The 27,008-nt window shown below is 38.7% G+C and overlaps 1 protein-coding gene across 3 annotated transcripts in view; it reads right to left on the bottom strand.

The window, feature by feature from the left end:
* The window catches only part of slco4a1 (solute carrier organic anion transporter family, member 4A1), a 68,828-nt gene that overhangs the window by 32,689 nt on the left and 9,131 nt on the right, over positions 1–27,008 (bottom strand). Inside the window, exon 1 of one of the 3 annotated variants that reach the window (XM_065286157.2) lies at positions 22,945–23,077. The exons of 1 other annotated variant lie outside the window; for it this stretch is intronic. The gene's annotated coding sequence lies outside the window, so the exon portion shown is untranslated. Of the gene's footprint in view, positions 1–15,779; positions 15,798–22,944; positions 23,078–27,008 lie in introns of those variants that run through there. One more of the 3 variants, XM_065286159.1, reaches the window with a different exon arrangement.

The raw sequence follows: 27,008 nt of genomic DNA on the forward strand, positions 1-27,008 counted from the left end.
AATATTCACTGTAGATTAGAAAACAGCTAAAATTTCACCACAGACTACACATTGCGGGTTTGGACTTTCTGCATAACCAATCCATGTAAACCCAAAAGCAATTTAACTGTCACTGTATTTGCGTTTCTTACTTGACATTTTCTCACTCTGGCATGTAGGCCTATTTCTCTTGACCAGTACATCTCTGTTAGGTTTCTCTGTTCCCGCCGCTTTACTTCGTTCATTATCATCCGAGTCCCTTTGATCGGGTTTTTCTATATATTCAGCGCTGTGGTCGGAAGAGGCTGATGTAGATGGCTCATTCCTGTCCCTTGATTTCTTTAAAGTGCCCGTTTTTAACCAGGTGTCCATTTTGATGAATGTAGTAAGTGAAAAAATAAATGAACGAATTATCAGTTAGCGCCTAATATGAAGAGGGCGGGGCTATTGTGACACAGACGTGCTTGTAAAAGGAAATTAAATCAGAATTAATTTAAAGCTTGTAATGTGAAATTGTATTTCTTACTAAAACTTTCCCATGTGAAGTTTACCACAGTTAAATAAGTAAAAATAATAAAGAGCCAATCTTTTCCCCCGCCATTACAAACATTCTCTCGCGCACCCCCGACGGTCAGTCTGCGCACACCCCAGTTTGGGAACCACTGTTCTACAGTAAGTTACTGGCAAACAGCTGCATAATTACAGCAAATTTTTTACAGTTTAGTAAATATATATTGTAGCCACTTTATGCATGACAGAAAGAAAGGTAATGGTGTGAGAAGGAAAGTAAATTGGTTGTGACATGTCTAAAAAACATTTCACACGCGTATAGGCCAACACGATTAACCGCAAGTAGAGATTCCTCAAATTGTTGGTTTCATTTGTGACAGGTGTCTTAACGCACCTGTAACACTGCAGTCACAAGAGTTGCGTAAAGTATGAAAAGAGCTACATCAATGAGCCCATGTACCTGCTTATAATTACAGGAGCTTTTGTGGTGCGGCATTCAGCATGAATGAATGTTTTTGTGAGACCGACAATATATTTGTTCTTCCAGCCTGTTGGGATTTTCTTCACTTCCTTTCTTCCATTTTTAAAGATCGGTTTGTTTTGATGAAGTATTTTTACGATGTCGTAAAACCTCCTGTCCAAACAAAAAGTGGTAGGGTAAATGATGACTAAATAAATGAGCAGGTACACTTTAGACAAAGGTAAAAATGCGGCAGTCACAGCAAGCGTGGCTTTGTTTTTGGGACATCGGCATGCTATGAACACAGCGTTTGAAGACTTACAGTATGCAGGAAAAGGTGTGCTTGAGACACGCGCCTTGTTTCTGAAAAGTTTGACTCATGATTTGAGGATAAATTATTAGACAGTTTTTGACAGGTTCATGACAGCTCATGACTAAGGTGATGTGCTGTAAGATAAAAAGGGTTTGTACACTCTCAGAGCAGTGCCTTTTCAAAAGCAAACTTTTGTACCTCAAAGTTGCTTACTGGTACCTCAAAGGTTCATATCTGTACCAAAATTAGGAACATTTTTAAAAGGTACCATCCCAGTGACAACGTTTATACCTTTTGGTCTGATAGTGTATTGTATGAAGTTAAAAGTAAAAGTTATGTTTCGCAATCTGGGAAATTTTGGCAAGTAAGGTTTAATCCTAGATCTTTTGTTTGTCCTGGAACAACTCCAACTTTTTAAAATTAAAGAGAAATTATGCTTGATAAGAACATTGTTCGAATTGCAAACATCTAAGCCTGCCTCTTTTACTATCTGATAAGGTATCAGAAATGTTGTTCAACGACCAATGATAAGTCAAACCAGTATCTGCTTGGCAAAATCACAGTCACATGGCCTAGTGGTTAGTGCTTCACTTCTTTTAAACCCAACCGTTAGGTTAAATTAACCCAGAAAATATTTATAGTTGACCCAACAATAGGGTTAAAACAACATACAGTGGCGTGCACAGACCTCCTCAGGGGCAGGGGCTGACGGACTTAAAAGGGCATAATTTTTTTTACGTCAAATAACAATCAAATGTATTCATTACTTTGGTGTTTTTATTCTTTCTTTCCTTGGCATTATTTAAATAATGTTGTAACAAATGAATAACACATCAAACTAAAATAGGCAAGTTAGGAAAATATTATTTACTTTCGCAAGAATTTCGAGAAAGAAGTTTTGAGGACTTATGTGTATATGTATAAAAGTGTTAGCTATCATTAAATCAGCAAGTTAACCGGTCTATCACAGTGTTTTAATTGCTTATTTCTTTGATTAAATGTCTCGCTTACAAAAAAGAAACAATAAGCTTAACCATTTGAAATTATTCCTAAAACCTATTTTTCATAGCTAAAACACACCACTTTGTTAGTTTAGCACACCATCAAAACACGACAAATAGTGGGATTAATATTTTTGCTCCAAACTAACTTTATAGCAGATCAAGTGTTTTGAGCTGATGTGGCTTCAGATCGCAAAATGAAACAGATAATACACTCTTTCTTTTTGGTATTCTGCACAGTGCTAAAGTGTTGCATTATAATAAATAAATATACTGCATTATGAAAATACCCAACATGACCGGAACAACACAGATATACCATATATAATCCTAATTAAGTTTATTGTCTTCTTGTTTTATCCATCAGAACATCTTTATTTGCATGTTATTGGCAGCAGGGTAGATAAATGCCCTTAAAAGTGTAAATTCTAGCTGTTTCCCAATTCAAAGGCTGCGACCTTCTAAGGACGTATTTTAAGACCGATTGCATCACAGCAGCGCGACTTAAGGCGAGTAAGGCCGTCCCAATTCAAAGGATGCTTAGAATGAAGCCTCAAAATGCGTCCTCATTTCTCCGCGCTTTTAAGGATAGAACGAATGGATCCTTAACAGCCGAGGATGTCCCAAGAGTCATTGCGCGTCTGCAACGGCTGAATATAATGGGTGGATATTCTAAAATAAACAATTAAAACCTTTATTAAATAAAAGTGTATTTATCAGAAAACATTTTTTCTTGTCACTGTAAGTTTATTATAAGTTATGTTTTGTGGTAATAATATTCTTTTTATGTTGCGTATATTTATAAGGTTGATTAATTTGGTATACTGTTGAATAGTTTAATATACATCAACGTGTCATATTTCTAAAATAAATTAATGATTTTTCTGATGTCATATTTATTTTAATAAGTCAGAAACGTGCAGGCGGGCGCGTGCAGCAGGTGATGCTAATTATGGGTCCTGCGAAGGTTAGACCGTCTCATTTCAGTTCTCTTCGCGAACTTCTGAGGCTTCCACCTTGAAAGACCGAGTGCTCACCTTTTAAGGTCGAATGCTCATAATGTTGCAGCCCTTGAATTGGGACACAGCTTCTGAATCGGACCGCAGCGTTCTTCGTGTGTCAATTCTAAAGTGTCTCTGCGCTATGGTGCACGAGGGCGCCCTCAGGCGTCACGTATGAATGAACAGACTCGTGTAAAGGTCAGTTCAACAGTGGCTCATATCACCGCGTTTGGAATAAAAATTGAATAAATATTACTCTTTTCTTTAGAAATTAGAAGTAAACATATAAAATCAATCAATGTGTTTCCAAACATGCATGCCTTTGAACCAGAAGCCCCGAGGATGTTGTTTTGTGACGTGCTTTCATGACGACCGCTGGTCATATTTCATTTTACAGGTATGGAGTCCGATTTTCATTTTCATAACTTGTGACACAAATTAAGACATTACTGTCTCTATTTTTTTTTAAATATAATATAAAGGTCAAATACAAACGCTTGAGCCTTACACCTTTCTAATGATGTATTGTTTGTTGTGTTAAGTACAATCTTTTACATTAAATAGGTAAACAGCAAGAATCAGGCTGCACTCGCGATGATATTTGATCAGTAAGAGCTTTTAACTACATGTTAACATGAACCTAATAACTGCACTTATACAGCATTCATGTAAAGCATTACTATGAAATCAATGATAAGTTCCATCCTTACAATTTAGAGATGGACATGGTCTTAGATTTCATTGCACTAGATGAATTTCTCCAAACTAATAACACGAGGATGTAACGTAACATTGGCCTTCGATGAAAACATTACAGAAAGTATGAGAACATTTTCAGAAAGCAGCTGAAATCTAGTTTTACGAATTGGTTAAGCATAACTCACATGCTGTCGCAAACCTTATAGTAGCAGCATGTAGGATAAATGTCTATTTTCCCTATTAGCTTACCTGCTGCCCTGCTGCTCGTGACACTCGTGTAGCTATTTTTGAAGACTCGCGGCTACCGCTACAGTACGTAGTGCGTGCTGCAAAGGAAACTCCGCCTACCGCCCCACCTCCGCCAAAGGATAAAACATTATATTATTTTTTGTATTATTAATGTTAGTGGCAGTTGTATATAGACACGTATTTTTATTCATAATAATATTTATACAAAAAAAACATTATTATTTACTATTAGTGGAGAGGGGCACATTACATTTTAAGACAAAAGGGGCAGTGGCTTGAGCCCCTGCGGCCCCTCCCCTGTGCACGCCACTGTACTGTAGGTTAAATTACAACCCAACAAGTCGAGTTTGTCCCTTTTTAACCCAACTTTGGGTCGAAAATAACCCAGCATTTTTACAGTGTTGCGTTCAGACACCTCAGACAGATGTCACAAATTTGAGTCTAGCTATTGTCATTTCTCAGGTCTTTTGCCAAGACATTTTCCCACACCACTTTCCCACAGCAGTTTCTTAAGGGGACGTGTTGTACCATCGATCTGAACGTTACCACACCGAGACTCTATTATTCAAATCAACCATGTGTTTCCAAGCTCTGGGATTTTTTACACTGCACTTAACCCCAGGTTATCTTCAGCCCCCAATAAGGGTGTGTTAAACAAATAAGAAATTGTTTGAATACTATGATTGGATTTTATACTAACATTATTGCACCATTCCACTGTATTATAAAGATTAACCATGCTTTTACTACAGTTAAAACAACAACAAAACAAAGTTGTACTGTAGTACAACTATGGTTACCACAAAATAACCATGGTTTTGTAAACCAAACACCATAGTAAAACCATGGATTTGCTAATAGTAATCAAAACACCACTACTTTTACCACAAAAAAACATGGTTAATTTTCATAAGGGTAACAATTGTGAATATTTACTTTTGTGTACTGACTGATCTGATTACAAGACAACATTGACCAATGAGTTTGACCAATGTTTGTGTACATGACTGACCAGTGGCGGCCAGTGACTTCTTTTGCGTGGGCGCACAATGCCAAGCTCGTCACAACATGTATGTAGTCCATCATGTGTGTGGTTCTTCATTTTTTCTAAATATGTGTTCGTGCCTCAAGTGAACATGTCAAAATAAGTGCCTGATGCAGATGCGTCTAAAGGGTTTATGATAAAAGAGACGCTCGCATTTGTCAGATACTCACTTAATCTCATGTGTAATCAGAGTTTACTGCTAAGGGAGTGTCTTGCGAGTATTTTGTTTGCAACAAACACATATTTTGAATTCGCGCCACTCGGAAGAGCTGTGACCGACCGTGGCGTGCGAGAAGGCGGAAAACTAAAGAGAAACGTCAAAGCAAGGACAAACATGTAATTATTATCTGAGTAACAACCTTGTGACAAAACATGATTTATAGAGCAGTTTATCCATTTACTGTTAAAACATGACAACGACTTCCATGTAAGGAGACCCGTGGTGTATGTGCATAAAAACGGCTTATTTTAAGGCAATCAAAACATATTATTATGCAATATTTATTTATATATTATATTAAATATTTGTCACTATATCCACACACATTTTACACATTGCACCTTTTAGATCCAAAAAAAGGATATGTCTGGGATAAAGAGGATGTATGGTCACCCTAGCATAGTTCACAATCTAACATCATGTGTTAAAGGAATAGTCCACTCATTTTCAATACTAAAATATGTTATTACCTTAACTAAGAAGAGTTGATACATCCATCTATCATCTGTGTGCGTGCACGTAAGCGCTGGAGTGCGCTGCGACACTTCGATAGCATTTAGCTTAGCCCCATTCATTCAATGGTACCACTCAGATATAAAGTTAGAAGTGACCAAACACATCAACGTTTTTCCTATTTAAGACGAGTAGTTATACGAGCAAGTTTGGTGGTACAAAATAAAACGTAGCGCTTTTCTAAGCGGATTTAAAAGGGTAACTATATTGTATGGCGGAACAGCACTTTTGGGAGTACTTCGACTCGGTGCAGTAACACCCTCCCTCTCCCATTATGAGAGTGAGAAGGGGAGCGGATTTTTCAGGCGAGTTGAAGTACTCCCAAAAGTGCTGTTCCGCCATACAATATAGTACCATTGAATGAATGGGGCTACGCTAAATGCTATTGAAGTGTCGCAGCGCGCTCCAGCGCTTACGTGCACGCACACAGATGATAGAGGTATGTATCAACAATTCTTAGTTAAGGTAATAACATATTTTAATATTGAAAATGAGTAGACTATTCCTTTAATTTATGTGTTCAGCTGTGTCCAGATTTAAGTGAGCCTGTCCTTCACCGTTTGTACTAAACGTGTGCCATATGGTTGCCAAAAGCATTTGGTACAAAAACAGGTCTCACAGGCCATAAACATGACATAAAACATTATGTGTAGCACTTAAAAACTCTTTAGAAACTAAACTATATATATATATATATATATATATATATAAGCTTTATAGAAATATGATTGCCAAAATATGCCGTATGTTATTAACAAGCAATTTGTGCTTCATAAAATCTGATTGCATCTGTCTACCGAAGCAACAATAAAGCATTAGGAATTAAGACAATAGGCTGCACTGTGTTAAGAGGATTTTTGCTGTTGACACACTGCACAGATTATCACCAATCAAAGCTGTTTTCTGCTTGACCGCTATCTTGTCTTGGTTGACACTTTTCATGATTGCATATCAATGTAGGAGTATAAAAACGATTCCAAAGACGTTTAATAATCCTACATTCAGCCAAATTTTTTTATGCATTTGGCAGACACTTCGTTCCAAAGATGTTTTTGTGTCAAGGTGTCCTGGCACTTACAGACACATTTACTCTAAAAGGCTGAAACCAACTTGCTGGGTTAAAATTTAACCTAAGTTGGGTTGTTTCAGCCCAAAATGCTGGGTTCATTTTACCCGTTGTTTGTTCAAACATAAACACTTTTTGAGTTAATTTAACCAAGCTGCTGGGTGTGTCCCTTTTTTGTGTACCAGTGCCGGGTTAAAAATAAACCAGCATGTTTTTGTCTTTTTCTTAAAGGAATATTACATTTTCTTAAAAGAAAAATCCAGATAATTTACTCACCACCATAATAGCTCGTTCTTGGCAGACGTGCGCGAACACAGAGAGTTAATGCTTCGGCATCTCGGTCGTTTATGTCATCAGGTCGACTGGGAAAGAGTACTTTGCCCCGTGCAGAGGATCCTTTTTCTCAGTATGGAAATGGACTCGATCGACTAATTGGCGTGTTTTACAAGAGCGCGCAACCAGTCAGTTCTGACTTGCCTCGGTTTAATTCAAGGGAAGTACGCGGTCCCTCTGAAACAATTTCAGAAGCTCCTGGACATATGATAGCATGCTGCGGCTGTGACACCGCCCGAGCTGCTTCATATGAGACCGCTTCAGCGTTGGCTTACGATCGAGTCTCGAGGAGAGCGTGGCGCACCGGCATACACCATGTAAACATTACACCTGCGTGTCATTTCAACTTTTCCCCGTGGTAGACCCGGCATTTCCGATAGAGGATGTGCCCCTGAGGGGTCTCCTGGCATTCTGTAGCATGTATGCCCTTAGCACGGGATGATCACCACGTATGACGGGCTTGCAGTCTCAGGGGTGTGCATAGCACCCCAACTGCCGCGAGCGGTGCGCTGTATATCTGGGACTTGTACGCTCCGCTAAGGAGATGCGAGGGAAGGATGTATTAGCCGACACCGACAACATTGCGACTGTTGCGTTATTTACCGTTAAGGCGGTTTTGCGCTCTCGTCACCTGTCGCATCTCGCTCGTCATCTCCTCCTTTGGAGTCAGAAGCATCTGAGGTCCCTTCGTACCATTTTCATCCCGGGTCGCTCAATACAGCGGCAGACGCACTTCCCGAGCTGCGCCCCCGGCAAATGGCGACTCCACCCCCAGACGGTCCAGCTAATTTGGAAGAAGTTCGGTCGTGCGTAGATGGATCTGTTTGCGTCGCCGGACGATACCCACTGTCGCCTATTTTATTCACTAACCGAGGGCAGCCTCGGCGTGGATACGTTGGCAATCAGCTGGCCGCGGGGGATGCGTGAATACACATTCCTTTCAGTGAGCTTTATCGCGCAGACACTGTGCGAAGTCAGGCAGGACGAGGAGAGCCTTTTTATTAATCGTCCGTACTGGACGACTGGGAATTGGTTTTCATAGTTAATGCTCCTCGCGACAGCCCTCCCTGGCGGATTCCCCTGAGGAAGGACTTTCTTTCTTTAGGAAGGGGCACATTGGCACTCGCGCCCCCGACCTGTGGGATCTCCATGTATGGTCGTTGAGCGCGCGCAAGGTTTAGGTGATTTATCGCAAACGGTATCTAACACCATCGACGCGGTTCGAGCACCGTCCACAAGACGGGCTTACGCGCTTAAATGAAACCTTTTTCGTCACCTGGTGCTCTTTGCAACTCGAGGACCCCAGAGAATGCCCCATTAACATTGTGCTTTATATCTTCTACATAGGTTAGATGGTAGGCTGTCCCTTCGCCATTAAAGTTGATATCGCCGCTATTTCTGCTCGTCACTCACTCACTTATCAACGCCAGATCAGTTGGCCAGCATGATTTGGTTATTACATTTTAAGAGGCGCTCGCAGGCTAAACCCCTCGCGCCCTCCCTCTATTCCTCCTGAGACCTGTCCATGGTGCTGAAGCCCTTCAGGTCCCCCATTTCAGCCTTTGCAGTCTGCGAGTCTGAAGTTTTTGTCAAGGAAACTCTGACCCTGCTAGCATTGGCCTCCGTGAAGAGAGTAGGGAATTTACATGCATTCTCTGTTGACGATTCGTGCCTTTAGTTTGGTCCTGCTGTCTCACTGAGACCCAGACCAGGCTACGTGCCCAAAGTTCCCACCACTCCCTTCAGAGATCAGGTGGTGAGCTTGCAAGCGCTGCCCCCAGAGGAGGCAGACCCAACCGTGGCTTTGTTGTGCCCCGTACGCGTACTGCGACTCTACGTGGATCGCACGCAAAGCCTCAGGACCTCAGACCAGCTCTTTGTTTGTTTTGGTGGCCAACAGAAAGGGAATGCTGTCACTAAGCAGAGGATGTCTCATTGGATAGTTATACTATCGCCCTGGATTATAATCTTCAGGGTATTCCTTGCCCCTTTAATTTGAGAGCGCACTCCACACGGAGTGCCGCCTCATCTTGGGCTCTCGCTCGTGGTTCCTCGCTAACAGACATCTGCAGAGCTGCTGGTTGGGCGACACCTAATACGTTCATTTGATTCTACAGTGTTCGTATCGAGCCTGTATCCTCTCATGTTCTTTCCTCATCAGGGGGAGCACGGAGAGCAGTCTCGCAGGTCGGCTTGCAGCCTCCAACTGACGCTTCATAACTGTGTCAACTGTGTCCGCTGCCTTGGCAGCCTTTGTTGCGGAGCATTGGCTGTCAGCCTTTCAATAGCTGTATCCTTGCGAACCTACGTGTCTGGCTCGGGCTCCACATTGTGTCCCACCGGGTTCCTTTGTGTGTATTTTCCGTGGGGTTAATCCTACTAGCCCACGTTTCCCTCAGCAGAGCACCGCTTTGCTTACACAGCCACGGCTGTCTTTATTCCTCAACTACGGTTGACTTTCGCCCACCATTAGCCCTTTACAGGGTGGTGGCTTCCGCAGCGTTCCTATACCGCTCAGATAGGGCGCTTCCCAGTCGCTGGCACTACTGTGGGGTTAAGGAACATCTAGTGCCCGGCCTTCTGCCTTAAAACCTATTCTCCTTCTCCTTAAGTGGAACCGGAGGGCTTTACGCAGACACTGGAAGAGGTCAGCCCTCAGTGGCGTTTTGGTAGGGATTCCCAATTCGTCGGTCACGACGTGACGTCGTAGTGACCGACTGAAAGGGAAAGTCTCGGTTACGGATGTAACCCTCGTTCCCTGAAGGAGGGAACGGAGACGTCACGTCCCGTCGCCACAGGGCTGCCCCCTGCTGTTTATCGGCCGGTCTCATTTTCCCGCCTTTCTCAGCGAAAAGAAGCTAATTTCCATATTTGCACCTGCTGCCTATATAGGCACCTGGCGGGGGTGGCGCCAGCATTATGCAAATATCTCAAGGCCAAGTTCATTGGCGTTTTAGTAGTATACGAAGCAGATTGGTCTCTCTAAGAGAGTTCCCAATTCGTCGGTCACGACGTGATGTCTCCGTTCCCTCCTTCAGGGAACGAGGGTTACATCCGTAACCGAGACGATCTACATGACGAGAAGTTGTGGAATAAAAGTGTATATTTGTTATTTTTATTGTCAAAAATGACAATGGTTTTGCTAGATAAGACCCTTATGCCTCGTTTGGGATTGTTTATAGTCCTTTGAAACTCTGTTGAAAAAAAAACGTTAAGTGTTGAGTTAAGTAGTAAATGTTGGGCTCTATTAAAGTCCATTAAAATTAGAAAAATCCTGCAATGTTTTCCTCAAAAAACATAATTTCTTCTCGACTGAACAAAGAAAGACATCAACATTTTGGATGACATGGTGGTGAGTAAATTATCTGGATTTTTCTTTTAAGAAAATTGACTAATCCTTTAATGGCTAGCGTATGTCAAGCATTGTTTGAATCATCAAGTCAATCTCACCTTTTTGCATGAACATGTCACATATTTCTGTTTACGTGTCACTGTCACATAATTTGTTACTTGTCCTACTTTCAAACCATTGACGCTTCGGTTTAGGGTTAGACTTGGTGTTTGCGTTAGGAAGTCACTTTAAGTATTGGTTTATACCTTTTTCATGATTTATTTTTTATATTTTATGATTTTTAAACCATTGTCGCCTGACATTAGGGTTAGAGTTGGGTTTTTGGTAATGATGTCATTTTATGTAGATCTTATCCTAAACCGAAGCAACAATGGTAAGAGAATAGGACAAAACAGTTGAGTAACAAATACATGACAGTGACACGTAAACAGAAATACGTGATACGGTCACGGAAAAACGTGACAGTGTCACGGAAAAGAATCACAAATTTACGTGACTATAGGTACGTCATTTTGTGATACTGGGTTGGATGGTGAGAGGCTTTGGAGACATATGTCTCATTACAGAATCTACTTTAGTGCTTTACTTAAGGGTTGGGGCAAGTTTAAGGACTAGTGTGCGTGTGCGCATGCAGGAATCTGCGGAGCATACAGAGAGCTCGGGTGCTCAGACTGAATGATGTTCAATACTATCAGCACTTCCCTTAGGGTCTCTCTTTAACTGGGAATTACAGTTCGACTATAAGTGTCTACTCGCAGATGCATTCAACTAAGTACGGCATTTTTGTTTTCTGTTTGGTCGGCTGTTTAATTAGTAGATTCAAGCGTGCAGACCGTGGGGCAAATGGGAAAGGTGTATTTATAAAGCTCTGCAGTTTTGTGCGATGTTAGTTGGTGATGTTTCTCTGTTCTCAGCCTTGGCGGGATTATGTATGAAATAATCAATCGTGTTTCAGCGAGTTTCTATGACTCAGGCAAGTTTCTATTAACAATTATCATTGTTAGATCAACTTGCACTTCATGCTGTTTTTAATTAGATTAAAACATCAGAAATTATTTACAGTTTAGGTACTCGGTACAGTTATGACTGCCAATGAGGTGATAAAGGTTTTTTCAGAGGTAAAATGTTAAGGATTGTGGTTGTATTGATGCATACATGTTTGTTACTGACCTCAAAGGTCATGGTATTTTAGGAAGAATGAAAGGTCTTCTTAGGTCACCAGATCCGATTGAGATATAACAGCAGTCTTTATTCATGTGCAAAAGTTTTTAGTGCAATTTAAAAAATGTTGGGTTGTTTCAACCCATGGTTGGGTCAACTATGAACAAACCTTTGGGTTAAAGACGGTTTCAGCAACAACAACATAAACAAACGGCTTTTGTTGACTAAACGCAACAATTTTATATCTGATAACAAGGGAAATAAATGACAAGTAAATTACCTTTGTTCATATCGAATGCGTATCATCTATTTAACTAAGATGTAAGATGTATACAATGTAATGGCTAGGTCCTTGAACTCTTGGCTAGCGCTGAGAGCGGAAAAGCGCCCGACGTCATTCGCGTCCATTGTCCAGTCGAATGAGGGGAGAGGCGGGCCTTACGTTGGTGGTGAGGGAAGTTTACGGTTGCTTTGAAGAACCGGACTACACTCGCTCACTCTCTCCTGTGTGTTTGTGCACCTCTCACCCTCAAACAAGGTCAGAGCAAGCGTCCTCTTTTTAAAGTTTCTGCTAATATGACAGTTAACAGCAAAAGAGCGCACGCTTCAATATTTGATTGACAAGACAGCTGACTCGGTGGTTGCTTAGCAATATAAAAATCTGCGTCGCACTGCTCTTTTTTACTGCTTCGCTTTTTTGTTTGGGTTTCTAATAATTTTCATTTGGGAACTCGTATGAAGTCTGAGACGCGTTGTGTTTGTCTGTTGGTCAGTGTCAGATGTGAAGTCTCAGCAGATTAAACCCTCACACATAGTTTACATGATTTAATGTCTGCATGTTCTTTCTCAAAAAAATGACAGTGGCTGTATCATTTCTATTGTAAAGAAATTGACGTATATTAAATATTCAAATGGATTTAAACATTGTTTAGCTAAAAATAAGCATTTCTCTCCGTCTAAAGTGAAAGTGAAGATAGCGTCCGCGAGACGAGTCCACTATCGCCCCCTGCAGGCATTTTTTATAATATATACATAATGCTTTTTATTTATAGACCACAAATGTAATGTGTTTGTAAATGTAATGTTGTTTAATGTAACTTGGTTTTAATACTTTTTTGAACCAATTATTATTGCATAGTTATTATGTAATTTTAAAGGCTACTGCTCATTTGGGTCTGTTTTTATTACCCAAAAATAACAAATTACTTCATTATCAGTTAGAAAAATTATTGTTAGGGCCAGTCCCTGATTTGTTAAAACATTTAAAAATAACATGATTTCAGTTCATTTATTTTATCATTGAGGGTTTCTTAAAAAGTGTAAAAATATCGTCTCGTCTCGTTCTCGTGAACCCAATCTCGTGTCTCGTCTCGTCTCGTGGATTAAGTGTCTCGTCACACCCCTATCTTAACATCATTAACCAGTCAGTAGTCAATGATCACTGTATTGTTTATATTCATAATGTAAAATATTTTACTTACCACAACAAACAGTACATCATTAAAAATAGACTCAAGCTTTTGTATTTGTACTATATAATAGGCAAAGAGTACGAGAAGTAGTGCTTTTCGCCTACTATATAGTATGGAAGTATGCGGTTTGGGACGCAGCGTCTATTTCACGCACACTCTATTGTAGCGTAGTGTTGCCAAAGGAGGAGGAAGCACAACTGAAACCGCAATGAAAGCACCTACTGGAGGACCTCCCGTTATCGTAGACGACCACCCCGACGATAGTGGTGAACCGGGTGAGAAAGATACTGTTATACACCCGTGGCCGTATATGAAAGAAATGTTTTTGTACATTGGAATTAAAGATTCTTACTACCGAATAAAGCGCCTCTTATGCCTACCGAAAATCACTTAAATTGTGTCATTTAAAAACTCCCCATCCAACCTGAAGAATCACATCAAGGTACGTTAAAATAATAGTTATTAAGTAAAGCCACAATGTCAATGTGATTCAACATTAGTTATCATAAGCCGTATTAGATAATTATCTGTCTAGTGTGATGGCCAGTGGCACATGTTTAATTAACGTCAACTTTAACGTTAACGTTACACTGCTGATTTTCCCATGGATTTATTTAATTCACAGAGAACTCTCAACTGAAACATGCTTAACTGTTTATGGTAACATTATAGCATAACTGCCGGCCGGATATTCCCTCCGGTAGGCTAATGTTAGATTGAGAGAAATAGTTTTTAAAAACTGCTATCAGTGGCAGGTTAGAAAGAAAGTGTTAAGGAGACTGTATTCACGTCTTCAAAAGCATCATACGTTTTGTCAAACTTGAGATTTCCTTTTATGTTAATTAACTCAAAACTCAGTAGTTATAGGATAATGTTGTGCCAATGTTATACATTGTGAATGTATGCTTGCATTGTTGATCAAAGTCACAGTGGTTTCATTGCCACACAACGAGTTGGCGTTTTTTTCTTAGTAGAGCAGCTAACTTAAAGGGATACTGCACTTTTTTCAAAAATATGCTCATGTTTTGAAAGAAATAAGTTATTATTTATTTTTCATTTTTACCTGAAGTTCATACAAAAGTGAAATTTTGGCTTTTTATTTGATGTCAGCTCTAAAAATATGCTGTTTGCTCTTTGAACTTAAGAGAATTGTGCTTGAAAAGTCCTGGAAGACACAGATTTTTATTTGATGATTGACCCTGAATATGCTTTACTATACACTGTTAGAAATTTCTGTAATTTTTAACAGTTATTTACTGTATATCACCCAGTATAATACTGTAAACTATTTATACAGTACATAACTGTAATTCGCGTTGCATTTTGGGAATTTTCTGTGACATCATACATCATATACAGTAATTTATTGTATTTTTGAAAATAGCTGTATGCTTTTGTATTTTGTTGGTATTTTCCTTATTCACACAAATCCTTATTTTATTTTTCTCAAAATCATCATTTTTGACAATTGTATACACACAGGCGTTGACTTATTTTAGCTAAGGAACCATGTAGCAGCACAGGTGTTCAGAGGACCGATTTCAGGTGTGCACATAAACTGAAGAGTTTTCAAACAAGACTTTCCCTGCTGGGACAGCGGCACTTTTCAGTTAAAGATACACGAGAGGAGAGACTGAAAAAAGACCAGCAAGGTAAAATAATCTATATAAGGTATTTATTATCAGACCCGCGGTTGTTGTTTACCCGAACGGGACATTTTAAAACCGTTAAACGGACGCGTTGCTTAACATAACGGTAATATTAGTTTACCAAAGTCAGTATAAACCTTATTAAAAATCATACTAAAGTTATGTGTATGCACGCCTAAGAGCACGCGCGGTGCGTTAAATTACACGCTAGTGTTTTCCTTTTATAAAACTATTATGAAGAAATGCTTAACGTAGCCTAATGTATACGTCAATGATATGAAAAGATCAGATTTAGTATATAACGTTACCTGAGAGAATAATTTATTAATATAAAAGCATATTTAAAAAAGTGTAAGTTACCACGTTGTGTTTATATTCTCATCCGCTTGTCTTTACCTGTTACATAAATTATGCATTATTAATAAGATGTATAACAAAATTTTATCTTTCAAATTCGTTAAACTACGTTAAGCATTTTAGAAAGTCCCATGAGAACATAATAGTTTCCTTAACATTTAGTTTTACAAACGACTTCAACGTATGACCGTATGTTATGTGTGTGGTGGCCAATCGGAAAAACATTATATTTTCAATGTGAATATGTTTAAACATAAAGGCTGAAACCTAATTTGCATAAAATAAAGTTTTAAAATGTGTTTTTGTTTTGTATAAAATTGCTTTTGAGGAAAAGGTAGCTGTACAGTAAATATTCAGCCTCGATCAGAAAACCACGTCCCACTGTCATAACACACAGACCTGTGGCCATCTGCAGTGATTCGAGTAGTTCCCCCTCCTCGTCCCGTGAGAGCTCTTCGGTCTCTGACACAACGCCAAGGCACACACCCTCCTCCATCTACTGTAGGTGAACCAAAAACAACTGATAACGGCTCTCAGTTATGTGTGTCGGGTTCCTGCTATGAAAATACTAATACTTTTATCAAATGTTTACAAAAGCAGGAACTCAGTGTGCCTATATCTTTCTCTATTTCTGTTTTAGTACATGATAGAAAGCGTAAGGCTAGGTCAAATCGTGTGGCAAATCAATCTAATCTGCTGCCTGTGACATGTCAAACTAAGATCTCTGTTAGGGAAAAAAGTAGTACTGTTAAGTTAGCACTTTTAAATATCTGTTCACTTAAAAACAAATCACTTCTAGTCAGCGACTTAATAGCCACAAACAACCTGGATTTTATGTTTCTAAATGAAACATGGCTAGAAGAAAGCTACAGTGCAACAGTCCTTAATGAAACAGCCCCTCCAAACTTTACTTTTATGAGTTTCTGCAGAACTGCTAGGAGAGGTGGAGGTCTAGCTGGTCTTTTTAAAGATGTCTATCAATGTAAGCAAGTGTCATTTGGGAATTACCCGTCTTTTGAACATCTAGGTATTGTGTTGAAAGGTACCCCACGCATTCTACTGATCATTATTTACAGGCCCCCAAAATTCTCTCCAGCATTTGTTGAGGACTTTACAGAACTGTTATCAACGATTTCCTCAGAGTTTGACTGTTTTGCTATTGCTGGAGATTTTAACATTCACATAGATAAGCCAGAAAGCATTATGACAAAAGATGTCACAGCTGTTTTAAATACTTTTGATCTGACTCAACATGTACATGGACCCACACACAATCGTGGACACACTCTAGATTTAATTATTAGCAAGGGTGTAAACATTTCATCAATTGTTATTAAGGATGTAGCACTGATATTGCTCCTGTAAAAGTCAGGAAGAAGAAGAGCAGGCAAAAATCACCTTGGAGAAACTCAACAGCTGTGCAGAATATGAAGAGACAATGCAGAAAAGCTGAGCGCATGTGGCGGAAGACAAAACTTGTAGTCCATTATAATATCTATAAAGACAGCCTTCGTGCTTTCAGTGTGGAACTAGGCAAAGCTAGACAGACTTTCTTTTCAAATATTATAAACAAAAACATAAATAACACACACACTCTTTTTGCTACTATAGAGAGACTAACAACCCCCCCAAGTCACATTCCAAGTGAAATGCTCTCAGACAGCAAATGCAGTGAGTTTGCTTACTTCTTCTCTGAGAAAATCAATAATATTAGAAAGGTGATCAGCACATCCTTGAGCTGTGCCGGGGTCAGACAAATCAGACCACAACATCAGAAAGTAGTTACGATGTCTGATTTCGAAGCAGTTGATGGTAAAATTTTGGAAGAAACAGTACAGCATCTTAAAACATCAACCTGCGCCCTTGACACACTCCCAACATCTTTTTTCAAAAGTGTCTTTAACTGTTTAGAAGCAGATCTCCTAAAAGTGGTAAATTCATCACTTAACTTAACAGTGTTGCCAGTAGGTTACTGTAAAAATCCTTGAAAATGTCTAACAGTGTAAGAAAGCCACAATAAAGTTCACAATCAAAGTTCTAACCACTTGCTTTTAAAAAAATAACTTTTTACTTTTACTTCAAATACTTAAGTACATTAAATATCAGAAAATTACTTTTGATACTTAAGTTCAGTATATATCAGATCCTTTAAGACTTTTACATGAGTAATATTTTAAAAGATAACTTTCACTTCTACCAAAGTCTTTTTCTAGTACAATACTAATTGCACTTTTACTCAAGTATTGCTTTCTAGTACTTTATACAACGCTGATGTATGTACATGTTTTTATAGTTTTAGGAGAAAAATGCTTATATCAGTGACTTAAAAGTTTTGCTTTTTCAAAGACCACGCATAAGTCCACAAAACCTATCTTCAACATGATTTCAAACAACAATAAAAATAAAAAAAAATTTCTTTAAAATTATGTGAATATCATTCTGCCTACTCATTCACATAAAACAATATATTAATTTGGAATTTCTAAGACACTTTTTGCTTGGAAAGGCAATATGCGAGAAGGCGGGAAAGCTCCTGAATAATCTGTGATTGACACTTGAGGAAACAAGAGACATGCGTTGTGCATGTTTTTACAGTCTATGGCGTGTAATGTATGCACACCACCTAATTTTTGAAACCGCATGTACTTGTATGCACTTTATTTTGCAGTAATTCATTTACCCACAAAGGCAGCAACCGTTCTCTGGGTGTGTTAATTTACAAGATAGAAAGAGAAAAACTGCATAACGAAAATCGAACACATGCAAGCTACAGTGACAATGGAGGCCACAGATGACTGTGTGAAGAGGTTAGGAAGTACCCTGATTTATACGATAGTACCATGAAAGAGTAAAGAGTACGGACCCCTGTAGGCCAGAAGAGGTATTACAATTTGTTGCAATGCTCATGCATCAAACGCCTGTGTACACATACAAGTCAAATAAAGTATACTTTGCAAGGCTGTACGTATGGTTATAGAAAAATGAAGTATACTCGGGCCTCTGGCCATTTACCACAAAGACCAACTTGATCTTGTCTAGACCCCATGGTGATATAAACCACAAAATGTACAATTGGAGGATATGGGATAATAAACAAACAGCAACCGCAAGCATGATGAGAATAGCCAGAACCTAAAGCTTATTATCTGGAAATACTCAAATAATCCAGTAGGGCTGTGTAATGGCAAGGGCCTTGGGGTACAATGCATGTCACGATACATGTGCCACGCCCACGATACAATCTATTGAGATATCCGATGCAACTGCTATACACTGTAAAAAATAGAGCAGAACAAATTTAAACTAACCTGTTTAAATTGATTAGCAAAGGTATTTGCATTGCCACAATGAAAACACTGAATGATTTTAATTTATTTTGTGCCACTGAACACTTAAACTGAAAATGTAGATGCCACAAAATCGTCAATTAACTGAAATAGCATGCATGTTGTAAACAGTAAGCATATTAAAGCAGGATTTCTGAAACTACGATCTAACTACTAAGTCATTACGGCCTTTCTTCTAAGACCCAAAGTGATTTTCTTTTCATCTTTTGTTGTTTGATTACCTTAAATGAAATGGAAGGACGCAGGTTACGGGAGAGATGATCGATCCGATTTCTCTCACCTCTATATGTTCACCTTAGACAAACAATTGTGTTTACCAGAATATTTGCAGAGACTGTGGCTATGTTTACATACACAAAATTTTGTCAATCCAACTGAATTTAATACGATTGAGCCATCCTAATGCTTGGTCATTCAAAACTAGCCCAAAAGCATCCCAATGACTATTCACTTCCCAATTACCAATAACTAACAAACAAAATCCTTTCATCTTTAATCCACAGGAAAAAACAACCTGTGGAGACAGTTTAAACAGTAGCCAGATCTGAACTCGAAAATAGTCCCAGAATAAAATGCATTTTTAAACTTCATTTAAAACATCATGCACAGAGTCGGACACATCATACAGTGGTGTGAAAATGTTTTGGCCCCCCTCCATTTTCTTATGTTTTTGCATATTTGTCACACTTTAATGTTTCACATCATCAACTTTTTTTAAATATTAGTCAAAGATAATACAAATGACCACAATATGCAGTTTTTAAATGAAGGTTTTTATTATTAAGGGAAAACAAAATAAAAAAAAAACTCATTCCACTCATTTTGGAAAGCCTTCATGTAAACACTTTAACTCTTTCCCCGCCATTGACGAGTTAACTTGTCAATTAAGAGATAATGCTTCCGTGCTAATGAGAAGTATTTCCAGCAATCCGTAACACCGCTATTATCCACCAGGTGGTGCTCCTCCGCAACTTATAAAACCAGAAGTATAGCCCTAGGGCAAACAGCTATATGTCCGTGTATGTTTTGAGGATCGCTCTAAATCTGATCTCTATCAAAAGTCCTTCACAAAATGGAATCACCTCAGCTTTTTGCTAAAAATTTTATGTTTTTGAAGAAACCTACCCATATTTGAGAGATGATAAAAGAGAACTAAATTAATGAAGGTAGGATGAAACTTTTGAAAGCAGAGGGTCGGTTCTTTCATTTGATTTATATTGTATGTTTACATATTTAAAGAACAAAAACAAAAAACTGGCGGGGAAGGAGTTAATCAATATGATTGAGGTTGATCGGATGCAAATTTCCATTGTGTAGTCCAATCTGTGATTCGTTCAGCAGGAGAAAAGTATGTATGTAAGCACGTGAATAGTAGTATTTTCTCAGATTTTGGGATGGAAAAATATCTTATATTTACCTCTTATTTACGCATCACATGATTCTCGTCACAGAAACATGCAATAGCAAGGAAAATGGCAACACGCATTATTGAAGTAATGGGGTCACGGGTTGTACATTCTGCAGTGTTCATGTCTTTCATAACATTACATAAAGCAATAAATTGTGTTTACATTGCCTATATTTAAAAATGTCTTAAGAACAACTTTCTTCAACTCAGCTTTGACTTTTATCCAGAGATAAAGCTTGAACTCAATGAGAGATGCTGTCTGCAGCGTGGCATTGCCAAGTCCTCTGCTTTTTTCGAGTTTAGATTTGAGCAATTTTTCAACCTGTTTCCACCAGTTTTTTTTCTGCGGATTAAAGATGAAAGGATTCCATTCATTAGTTATTGGTATTTGGGCTGTGAATAGTCATTTGGGATGCTTTTGGGCTAGTTTTGAATGTCCCTTTGGATTGATACGCGGATCTGGCAACACTGATTGTGCCCTTGCGCAGACATTTGGTTCGGATTATATAAGATGTACATGTAAACAAACATTTTAATCAGATTGCAATGTTTAGTGTGCTTGTAAACTGTATTGTCATAACCTTCAATCATATTAAATTCAGTCGGATTGACAAAATATTGTGCATGTAAACATAGCCACTGTATATCAGTGTCATTTGCACACATTTTTGAGGCATTGTCAAATTAAATATTCATTAAAAGAAGACACAAAACGATGTCAATGCGCTACTAATGCGCTCTAAAAAGATTTGTGTTTGCATACATTTGGACTGTGAGCCCAGTAAGCCACATCTCATGATAGCATTTGTATATGGGCAAATGGTCCAGACATTGCACCAAATAAAGTGTCAGGATTATCCTTGTAAACATAGTTATGTCTTAAGTAGCCTAAATGTTAACAGTTCACAGTTTTTGGTAATATAACCTTATTTATTAAGACTACATGGGTCAAAAACAATAACCAGGCCTGTTTTCTTTTAGTGCTTGTTAGTGGGGCAAGTAAAAATCTGAACCAGAGAAAAATATTTTTTTTCAAATAACTCAAAGGACCAGAGTCAATTATTCCGAATACCCTTTGGTATAATCACTTATATCCTTTACTTCTTAAGCTTGCATGTATTTTAAGGCAAACTGTTGCTTTAAGAGTACCGGTGGTGTTGAGACCATGTGAGTGAACTATTTCTCAGTTCTGTGTTAAAAAGGAACTGACCCGTGTATTCTCACAATGAGATTATTGAATAACTCAAATTATTTGTTATTGAGTTCTAGGAACTCTTTGATTTCTAATTTTAAAAGTGTGATCAAAAAGCGGGAAGGATAAGATTAGCAAGTTCAGACTCTCAGGGTGGGAACATGTGTTTGTTCTGGGGTGCAGGTTCCTTCCCGTCTCTTTGAAACACGCTAGATGGTCATAGGATGCGATATGAATTACAGAGAGAAGAAACAAGGAAACAATGCAAAGCAAAAACCACACTTTTACCAAAGGTTTACAGAAAGGAAACATTCACACAAACAAACATCCATTTTTAAAACTTGTTGTAAATACAGTAGACAGACACAGAACATGGTACTGTACATTTATATGGCTCTTTCTGAATATGTTTCTTTAAAAAATTTTGAAGTGTCTAAACTTAGTTTATTCTGTTTCCTCAGCAATTTTGTCAAACATTAAAAAAATAGCCTTGTAAGTCCCATTTCATTTCAGCTTGTTTTCATTTGGATAGTTACATTATCATAAAAAACCCTATCCAGATATGTTGGATCCAACCGGATAGTAAAATTGATTGTGGTTGGATGTGAAGTATAAACATATACCATTCTGACACCTCACACGCAGCTGTAGGCATGACTGCAAAGTAGCACTAAGTTTTTTTTAAACAGCATTTTGGGAATATAACCTCTTTACAAGGACCCATAAGGCTGCCCCACACAGGCTTGTGCACTCTCATACACACAGGATCATGACTATCCTTAGCACATGCTTAGTACACTGGGTGAACTATTCCTTTAACTCTATTCATATAACTCTGAGAGAAAGAATATGAATCGTAATCTGTGCCTGAACATTTATTTTCTCCACAGAAGAATCACCCCACTCGTCTAGAGAGATACACACAACTTCCATTAGCAGTCCCAAATGAACAAACCAAGCAGTGGGAGACTCTTAAAGTGTCCCAGCCAGGCAAGTGTGAATAAAGTAGACCTCCAATTCATTCCCCAAGGCTTGCAGCCACCCACCGCAGCAACAGAGCTTCATTGATCTTGTGCAACATCTTCCGACAAAATACGAATGTCATGACACACAATACTGTTGTAAACAAAGTCACAAAGGCCTCTGTTGAAACGAAAAGAAAACTGAAAGCTGCCCGTAGTGAAATTGAGTTCATAGCAACAACAGACTGCTGGACGGCACACCATCGTGGTTTCATTGGTGTCACTGTGCACTGGTTTAACCCCCAGACCATGCAGAGGTCCTGTGCTGCCCTAGCATCAAAGCAACTTAAATGGTCCCATACCTTTTTGGCCCTGGCTGGTGCCATAATTGATATTCACACATAATTTAATAACAAAGAGAAGATTGTCCAAACAACAACTAACAACCGATCAAACTTTTGTTTGCTTGTTTATTTATTCATATAGCACAATTTAATACAACTCGCGTTGCCCGAAGTGCTTCACAATCTCAAACAAAAATAAGCACTAAAACAACAATAAAATGAACACCCACATTACATAAAACATAAATCAACAGTTAACCCAATTTTAAACTGCTCCCCAGTTGTATTTAAAAGATGTTATTTTAACATACCCTTAGGATTAGCAGATCTCATAGGATTTAGCAGGTGGAATAGATAGAGGTAGAGCATTCCACAATTTAGGACCTGCTCGGGAAAAGGCTCTGACTGTCACCTCTGTTTACATTTTGTCCTGGTAGCGCAGAGCAGATGTTGACTCTCTGATCTTAAGGATCTGGGGGGTATAGAGTACCACCATACTGAACAAATAAACAGGAGCTAAATTGCGCAAGACTTTAAAAACAAGTGTAAGCATATTATAAATGATTCTGACTCATACAGCCAACCACTTTAGTGAGATTAATAACGGTTGGCCTTTAATACATATATGCTTCAAAATTCCCCTCTTTGCAAGTATCCTCATAAACACGTCCTGCAAGAGTAAGTAAACCGCTAAAAGAAAAACGCAGGTGTAACATTATATTGGGTTCGGACTTTGGTCTTAAAGGGGAAATTACCTATTTTTGTTCCTGTCTGTTACTCATGATAATCAAACAGCATTGAGAGAAAATCTCTCACCACTCTTCACTAAATCACTTTTTTACCCATAATAAGTAGGGGTGTCACAGTTCTCCAAATCCTCGATTTGATTACATTTTTGCTTCTATGGTCAGGATTCGATTCTCGATTTTTACATTTTTTTAAAAGAACAGGTTGCTATGAAATTTTTTGACTAGACTTTTATGAAATATAATAACTGACCTTGAACCCGGAGGTGCCCTGCCATGTTAGTCGTGCTGCCGGTGGAAAAATTTGGTACACGCACATACCTGATCAAACAAAACTTCCTGTCAGATGAACATTCCTGTCAGTACTTTGCACCTTAAAAACGCACTTGTATTACTGCAGACAAGATTGTGAGACTATACCCCATTTAGTCATGTTTAAATGCTGTTTTCATAACTCTTAAGCAACTGAAATAATTTGTTGTGAAACTTAAACAGATCTAAGGTCAGAGAAAAGACTGGTCCTGTTACAGACGGCGCTCTGCTCTGATTGAGTTCAGATGAAGGTGGGAGGCGCTTGCTGTTTTTAGTTTCCCATGTAAAGAGCAGCTCGTGTGGTGTCTCCTGCATCGGCAATGCTATCTTTTAACTCTTTCACCGCCAGCGTTTTTAAAAAAAGTTGCCAGCCAGCGCCAGCGTTTTTCATGATTTTCACCAAAGTTTAATGCCTTCCAGAAAATGTTCTTCTTTAAATATATAAACATACAATATACCAAATGAAAGAACAGACCCTCTGCTTTCAAACAAAAAAAACCGTTTCATCCTACCTTTAGTGGTTCTTTTGCAATCAGCTTTTGAATATGGGTAGGTTTTTGCAAAAACACCATATTTTGAGCAAAAAGCAGACATAATTCCATTTTTATGACGGACTTTTCATAGAGATCCCATTCAGAGCGATCTTTAAAACAGACACGGACATGCAGCAGCTTGCCATAGGGCAATACTTCCGGTTTTAAAAAGTTGCGGAAGGGCGCCACCTGGTGGATAATAGCGGTATTGCGGAAAGACGGAAAATCTCGTCATTGGCGGGGAAGCGTTTTCTCTTAATTGACGAGATATCTCGTCAATGGCGGGGAAAGAGTTAACTGGCTGTAGCTAGCGAAGTTAGAGGAGGTTGACTCGCAGCACTCAACATGTTTTTTCCCCAACTTGGCAAGCTGACCGGATGTGACATGGGGGCGTGGCAGCATCGACGATTCCATTTTTTTATTCAAAGTTCGAGGTTGTAACTTAATTTCAATCAATTTCGATTTAAAATCAAGACACCCTTATTAATAAGATATACATTATTATTTATTATCCTTATTTTATCACTGACTCTTCAGTGAGCTTGAGTTTTGTTTTTTTATCTTCTTTTTACTTATAAGTTTTTTTGTGAGAATAATGAAAATTCTATGGCATGAAATATTTTAATAACATAGAACAGAACACGTGAACCAGCTGAAACGGACAAGGAAATCGGTGAGTTTATAACGGCTACCATAGTTCCAACACGCATTTGGAAAAGCGAGGCACTAGAGAGCACTATCTGTTAAATGCAAAATACAATTTCACCACTAGATGGGGGCAAATTCTACTTATTGTCCCTTTAAGGCACATTACCTTTTAAACCAACCCCATGTTTTAAGCGGTCAAGTAAGATCTCATGATCAACCATGTCGAATGCTGTGGAAAGGTCGAGCAAAACTAAAACGACGTTTCCACGATTATCCAGTGAAACAAAAATTCAATTTAACACCTTGACCAGCACTGTTATAGCCTGGCTCCGCCCTCCTACGTGCTTCCGCTTATTTTTCATTTCGCTTCAGCAGTACGTCTGGGATGGCTCTATAGAGTTTCGTTTTCTCCTGCAAAAATCTGCAGGACCAATCAGCGAACAGATGGGGGTGGCTAAGAACGATGACGTTGAGGTCGTGCGTCAGTTTGAGTTGTAGTTCAGTAATGGCAGCGGAGAAAGACGTGAGAAAAGCTATTCGGTCCTTTGTTGCAAAACTGCCGAATATACAGAAGTTAAAGCCGGAGCAAGAACCAGGTTTGCTAACTTTTTTTGTCTGATTATTCTGACTTGTTGTTTCCAGACGGTTTTGGTGCATGATATACGTCACGACCACATTAGCGATTGGCTTTGGCAGATCCTGAGTGACTCTGCGCAGATCCAATAGTTTTAAACTTCAACAATGGACCCTCCTTAACGGAAGTAACGCTTTCCAATGGAGCCTGGCCAGACTCTCTGTACAAATGAAATGAATGTACGAGAGTCTGGTTATACCAGACTAGCACTGTTATGTGCTATGACAGGACTTAAAAGTCCAGACTAAAAAGGCTCACCAATAAAATTTTCAGTGACATGTGCTTGTAATTGTTTAAAAACAAAACAAATTGACAAGTAGGGGTGGGCAATTAGGCTAAGAATTTTTGCAGTAATGATAATTTGACGGTTAAAAAATTATGGGAAAAGAAGGACATTTTCCAACCAATTGATGACATTCAATTTGTAAATCCATTGTCATAAGGTGGCAGAAGCAGTATTAAAGTGCAAAAGAGACACGATCACACAGCATGAGTCAAATGTAAACAATGTACAAACTAGAGATGAAATGGTATGAAAATTTTACATCATTATGACACTACCACAGATTTTCAGTAATTTTCACAGATCCCAGTTACCTCATTAGCTAACAATTTTAAATGTTGATTTTAAAATGTTTTTACATGTAAGTGCACTTTTGTTCGCATAAACATAAAATAAATACCATTAACATTAATCATGGCACATTTGGGGTTGTGAGAAATGTTCATCTAGTTCAGATAAAACACAAGTGAATAAATCAGATTTTCACATAAACACAGGACAATCAGCAAGGCATCTGTCTGTGTCTATGGTCTGGTCCCCCTCGCGGCAGTCGCTAAAGAACCAAACAGGGTAAAACGGAGTTTTAAACTAATCAGATTACATAATTTAATGGAAAATGAATAAAAAAAGGTGGATCTGTCTAATTAAATATTAAGTAAATGTACGTCAGTACAGGCTTAGTCAACATTATGTAAAACGCTTGTAGCTCAAAGCTATTACAAAATTCAGTGGAGATCATCCGACATCTGATGTCATCTTTAAAAATAGACATAAGGCCCCCACCTCGACCAGTCAACCTAGGGGAGTTAAAATAAGAGTAGCCCAGTCTTAAAAGTTTAGCCATTGGAGTCAGATCTCCTACCTTAAAGGTCACATTCTTCCTGATCCCATATTTCAAATTTTAGTTAGTGTGTAATGTTGCTGTAACAGCATTAATAATACCTGTAAAATGATAAAGCTCAAAGTTCACTGGCAGGCAATTTATTTTCTTTAACAGAATTCCCATTTCAAGGCATACAGCGAATGGCCGGTTTGGACTACACCCCTTAACTTCCAGGTTAAATAACAGGAAGTAGAGTAAAAACAAATCGTTTCAAATGTGCTGCAAGCTCTGGGCACCCAAGTACCACGATGTAATGGCTTTCAAAAACTCGCCGTCTAATTTCAAAAGCATATTTAGGTAAGCTAAATTTTTTATTATCAGTCGATTATTGACATA

The sequence above is a fragment of the Paramisgurnus dabryanus genome, chromosome 21 (assembly GCF_030506205.2).
Source record: "Paramisgurnus dabryanus chromosome 21, PD_genome_1.1, whole genome shotgun sequence".
Lineage (NCBI taxonomy): Eukaryota > Metazoa > Chordata > Actinopteri > Cypriniformes > Cobitidae > Paramisgurnus > Paramisgurnus dabryanus.